The sequence below is a fragment of the Chrysemys picta genome, chromosome 3 (genome assembly GCF_011386835.1).
Source record: "Chrysemys picta bellii isolate R12L10 chromosome 3, ASM1138683v2, whole genome shotgun sequence".
In the NCBI taxonomy this organism is placed as follows: Eukaryota; Metazoa; Chordata; order Testudines; family Emydidae; genus Chrysemys; species Chrysemys picta.
In genome coordinates, this window is record NC_088793.1 from 64,769,655 (window position 1) to 64,775,654 (window position 6,000).

A 6,000-nucleotide genomic window follows, 5' to 3' on the forward strand; every position below is an offset into this window, starting at 1 on the left:
CTAGCTCTCATCGAGCTAGGATCGAGTACATACCCACCGGTTCCAGGCACTTTTGTACTCGATATGACTCAGCTGTGCCTTGGTACCACTACCAGGGCTACAGTGGCTACTATTTATACTCGCACTAGCTCAAGGACAGCTAGCACAAGTGTGTATACGTGAGCAGGGCAGTCACACCTCCTAGCTCACAGTGTAGCTTGCAGTGTTAGGTTGACGTACTCTCTTATATTTAAATATGTTACATAAGCCAATGAGCCAAATCTCAGCTGATGTGTATCAATGTAGTTCCGCTATATCAAAGCAACTGCACTGATTTACACCAGCTGAACGTCTGGCCCGCAAATTCTTTCCCAATGCCAGGCTTCAATTGTGGACCAGTACAGTCCAGGTGAAGATTTTACTTTGAAAGGTTTTCTCAATTATTTTCTGCGCTAGAAGGGGAAAATTTTGAATACACAAGGAAAAAGTTTCTAGCAAAACCCACTTTGATTACTTTTTTAAAAGGCTTGGGCATATTTTTCATCACCTTTGGCTCTGTTACATGGACATCCTAGAGAACTGCCCCAGTAAATACAGTTTTTGCTTATGTTCCCTGGCCATGAATAATCTAACTGTTGCTGGAGTGTACAGCTTCATAACAATAACATTAATTTGCTGCAGCAGTGTTAGTAAATGCTAGATATTATAAGATATAAAGAAGCTAAGGCGAAAATTACTGCATGGTTCACTTTTAATCTACAGAACAGGAGATGACCGTTTTACTAAGGCATCCAGAGAGACTCTCAAGTGCTGCCAAACTTTTTGCTTTTTCCTATTGATCTGCAAAGAATTTAAGGAAAGGGGCTAGCCATATATCTACATAGCGCTAAGTCACTCAGACTATTTAATAGCAGATTCTGGGACATTGTGTTGATTGAATACTGTTAAGGTCATTTGGAACAGAGGCAATCATCATTGCCAATAGAACAAATATGGTATTTTATTAGCAATGTTGAGATCTGTTTAGAATATTTCTAATTGATCTTTCCAGATCTTTCCATATGCTGTGTCTATGGACTTAAAGTTTGCATGTGGAAAAGAATACTTCACGTTGGGAAAGGCTAATGAACTGGGACATTTCAAGTTACCTTATAATTATTTTTGTCAAATTTTCTTGGCAGTATCACCAGTGCATTAAAAATCGCAAATGGAAAAGGGAAAAGTTGACATTTTGGACAAGATTCTTCCAACCCAAACACGTAATTAATTAAACCCATGCAATCTAGTCAAGGGCTGAATATCAAAAGCTTGATTTTAATAGGAAATGATGATCAAGGTTTCTTGTTATTATCTATGGCAAGAAGTTAACGATGACATTACTGGCCCAGGATTTTTCGGACTGCAACAGGGAAAAATAATTTGCTGTGAACTACTGATAGATTTTTAGCTAAGCCACAGTTATTAATCAGGTTCTGTATGCTCCACAAACTTTCCAGATTGGGAATCCTAAAAAGAGCTTAAATCAAAGTAACTTTCTGCGTTTCTTTAAAATCATGCTTGTTCTTGCTCCAAGGTTATCCCTTTAAAAGCCAAAAAAACAAACCCACCACACTTGCTAGTCTGCAGTAATGGATCAAAACAGTACAAGTGCCCATAGCAATGTGGCAGGATTTTGACTAATTAATATAGAGTACTTTATTATTTTAATAAAAAGTACATTATCTGGATGAGATGTCCAGTCCAATGGTCACCATAGATGCTGGAACTAGGAGTGCTGGGGGTGCTTCAGCACGCTCTGGCTTGAAGTGGTTTTCTTCATATACAGGCTTTATAGTTTGGTTCAATGCCTCTCAGCACCCCCAATACACAAATTGTTCCAGCACCTCTGATGGTCACTGTAAAGGAATAAATTGCACCTGAAACTAGGTTTTGATGCTTGGGGAGTTTATTTGGAAATACTGGATGATCCACAAATTGGGTCAGAGTCCTCCGTACTTATTCCCTGGAGTATATTATGATCTGCTTATAAAATTAGGATGTTTTAAAAGCAACTGACTAAATAGCACCTATTTCAGATTTGCATTAAAGTAGTGTCCAGAGAGACGGAGACTTGAAGTCAAAATCTGTGTGTTGGCTCAGCTTGCCAGAGCTTTACAAAATGGTTTAGCTAAAATTGAAATTACATTAATACAAAAATAAATCAACATCTCTCTTATTGTCTTGACAACCAATGCCATTGAATCATAGAAGATTAGGGTTGGAAGAGACCTCAGGAGGTCATCTAGTCCAACCCCCTGCTCAAAGCAATAAAAAAAAACCATTGGGTTTGCCATTGGGTTTGCCAGTTCAGTAAGACCAAGATATCTATGCATATACCACATATCAGGCAAAAGTGTTCATATCAGTATTGTTGTAAATAATATTCTGAAAATCAAAAACAGTGGAGCTATGAGTGAGTGGTTCTTGTTCATGGAAGCCATGGCTTTTTTCTGATGGAATCTGCAGTTATCTATACCCATATGAATATGAGTTTTAAATTCTGTAAGCCAACAAGAAGATAAAAGAATACGGAAAATCCAGTCCTTTCCATAATGATAGTGCCCTAGAACCCACTTGTAAAGTGTTGCTAATTTGTGCAAGTTTCAATATGCCTCATTTGTGTGACTTGAAGAAGAGCTCTGCATAGGCTTGAAAGCTGGGCTCTCACAACCAACAGAAGTTGGTCCAATAATAGATATTACCTAACCCACCTTGTCTCTCTAATATCCTGGGTGTAGCAACACTGCATACATCCTTTGTATTCAGTAAGTCTATGGATGTTCTGAGATATACTTCTATCATCCTGGGAAACACAATGGCATCTGAAAAATGTTTTCCTGATTGGACATGACTGAAACTGTTGTAGGATGATTTACTAAGATAAACGAAAATAATTCTGCCCCATAAAGCCTTCCAATCAACATAATGCTGTCTACACCAGGAGTTCAGTTTGTATAACTGCGTTGCTGAGTAACATAGTGTGACAGACCCAGACCAGTGGGGTACAGGAGTCTGGTAGAGGGCAAATATACTGGTCATTGGATGAGTAGTTTTCTATTCCCTGAGTGACCAAAGCAGGGGCTGCACTAGAGTAATCAGGATCCTGCTAGAACCAGTTAAGGCAGGCAGGCTAATTAGGACACCTGGAGCCAATTAAGAAGAAGCTGCTAGAATCAATTAAGGCAGGCTAATCAGGGCACCTGGGTTTTAAAAGGAGCTCACTTCAGTTTGTGGTGCAAGTGTGAGGAGCTGGGAGCAAGAGGCGCAAGGAGCTGAGAGGGTGTGGGTGTGGGTGTGCTGCTGGAGGACTGAGGAGCACAAGTGTTATCAGACACCAGGAGGAAGGTCCTGTGGTGAGAATAAGGAAGGTGTTTGGAGGAGGCCATGGGGAAGTAGCCCAGGGAGTTGTAGCTGTCATGCAGCTGTTACAGGAGGCATTATAGACAGCTGCAGTCCACAGGCCCCTGGGCTAGAACCCGGAGTAGAGGGTGGGCCTGGGTTCCCCCCAAACCTCCCAATTGACCTGGACTGTGGGTTCTTCCAGAGGGGAAGGTCTCTGGGCTGTTCCCCAACCCACATGGTGAATCTCTGAGGCAAGAAAATCCACCAATAAGCACAGGACCCACCAAGATAGAGGAGGAACTTTGTCACAATAGCTATAGCAACATAAGTCAGAGTGTAGACCAAGCCTTACTTGTAGAAGCACGTGGGATAGTTAGTAGTAAGAATGACTGTAAAATAAAAATAGCTCCAATGTTTAATATATGTTCAAATATGTTTAGCAAATAGAAAACTTATACTAGATGCCAAACATCTCTAATGTGAAAGATGTGACTCAGATCCAGAACAGTAGCAGAAGTCCATACATATCAAAAGAAATTCAGAAAAAAATGTATCTAAATGCCTTCTAATTCATGCTCCTCCCCCCCCATCCCTTCCTAATTTCAGGGTATGTCTACACAGCCTCTGAAAGCAAGCCTCCCAGCCTGGATCACAGACTTGGGCTAGCAGGGCTTACACTAGTGTTTTAAAAATAGCTGGATAGATGGTGCTTTTATGTTGTGGCTCAGGATGGAGCACAGGCTCTAAGCGTAGGGTTGGGCCTGGGCTTGAGAACTTGAGCACCAGCCCAAGCCGTGCCGTAAAAGCACTGTCTATACAGCTATTTTTAGAGCACTGATGCGAGGCCTGCTAGCCCAAGCCTGTGACCCGGGCTGGGAGGTTCGCTTCCAGAGGCTGAATAGTCATTAGATACAAATATCAGATGTATATTTTGGCCAGGGAGGCTTTTTCCCTAAAACTTAAAGTGAAGTCACAAACTATTATTTCAAAGTACCTTTCTCCAATTAACCTGGAATAAAGGCCAGTTGCAAATACTGCAGTCATTCCACATCTTTAACATTTGCGACAATGTGCAAATTCATTTCATATGGGCCACTGAATAGCAGCCAGATGGTAACTACCTTATTTGCTACCGATTTGTGCCTCATTCAGACCAGGGGCTTAGATGCTAACTCATCTCTTAACTCATGTTGTGGAGGATGAAACAAGATCGTGCGTATGTATTATATACAATTGGTTTCATGTCCTCTGTAGTATACTGATTAGGGCTGTCGATTAATTGCAGTTAACTCACGCGATTAACTCAAAAATTAATCGTGATACAAAAATTAAATGAATGTTAATTGAATCAATTGACATTTATTAAATATATTGGATGTTTTTCTACATTTTCATCTAGCTAGCTAGTATTCTATGTTGTAATTGAAATCAAAGTTTATATTTTTGATTAAATATTTGTACTGTAAAAATGATAAAAGAAATAGTATTTTTCAATTCACCTCATGAGTACTGTAGTGCAATTTCTTTGTTGTGAAATGCAACTTACAAATATAGATTTTTTTTTTCGTACATAACTGCACTCAAAAACAAACAATGTAACACTGCAAAGCCTACAAATCCATTCAGTCCTACTTCTTGTTCAGTCAATTGCTAAGAGAAAAAGTTTGTTTACATTTACAGGAGATACTGCTGCCCTCTTTTTATTTACAATGTCACCAGAAAGTGAGAACAGGCGTTTGCATGGCACTTTTGTAGCTGGCATTGCAAGGTATTTACATTCCAGATGTGCTAAACATTCGTATGTCCCTTCATGCTTCGGCCACCATTCCAGAGGACATGCTTCCATGCTGATGACGCTCGTTTAAAAAAAATGCATTAATTAAATTTGTGACCGGGAAGAATTGTATGTCCCCTGCTCTGTTTTACCCACATTCTGCCATATATTTCATGTTAAAGCAGTCTTGGATGATGACATAGCACGTTTTTCATTTAAGAACAATTTCACGGCAGATTTAACAAAATGCAAAGAAGGTACCAATGACAGATTTCTAAAGATAGCTACAGTACTCGACCCAAAGTTTAAGGATCTGAAATACCTTCCAAAATCTGAGAGGGACAAGGTGTGGAGCATGCTTTCAAAAGTCTTAAAAGAGCAACACTCTGATGTGGAAACTACAGAACCTGAACCACCAAAAAAGAAAATCAACCTTCTGCTGCTGGCATCTGACTCAGATGATAAAAATGAACATATGTCAGTCCGCACTGCTTTGGATCTTTATCAAGCCGAACCCATCATCAGAATGGATACATGACCTCTGGAATGGTGGTTGAAGCATGAAGGGACATATGAATCTTTAGTGCATCTAGCACGTAAATACCTTGCAATGCCAGCTACAAAAGTGCCATGCAAATGCCTGTTCTCTGTTTCAGGTGACATTGTAAATAAGAAGCGGGAAGCATTATCTCCTGCAAATGTGAACAAACTTGTTTGTGTGAGCGATTGGCTGAACAAGAAGTAGGACTGAGTGGACCTGGAGGCTCTAAAATTTTACTTTTTTTTTTAATGCAGTTTTTTTTTTTTTTTACATAATTCTACATTTGTAAGTAGCTTAATAGGAGCGAACATGAATATGTGTACAC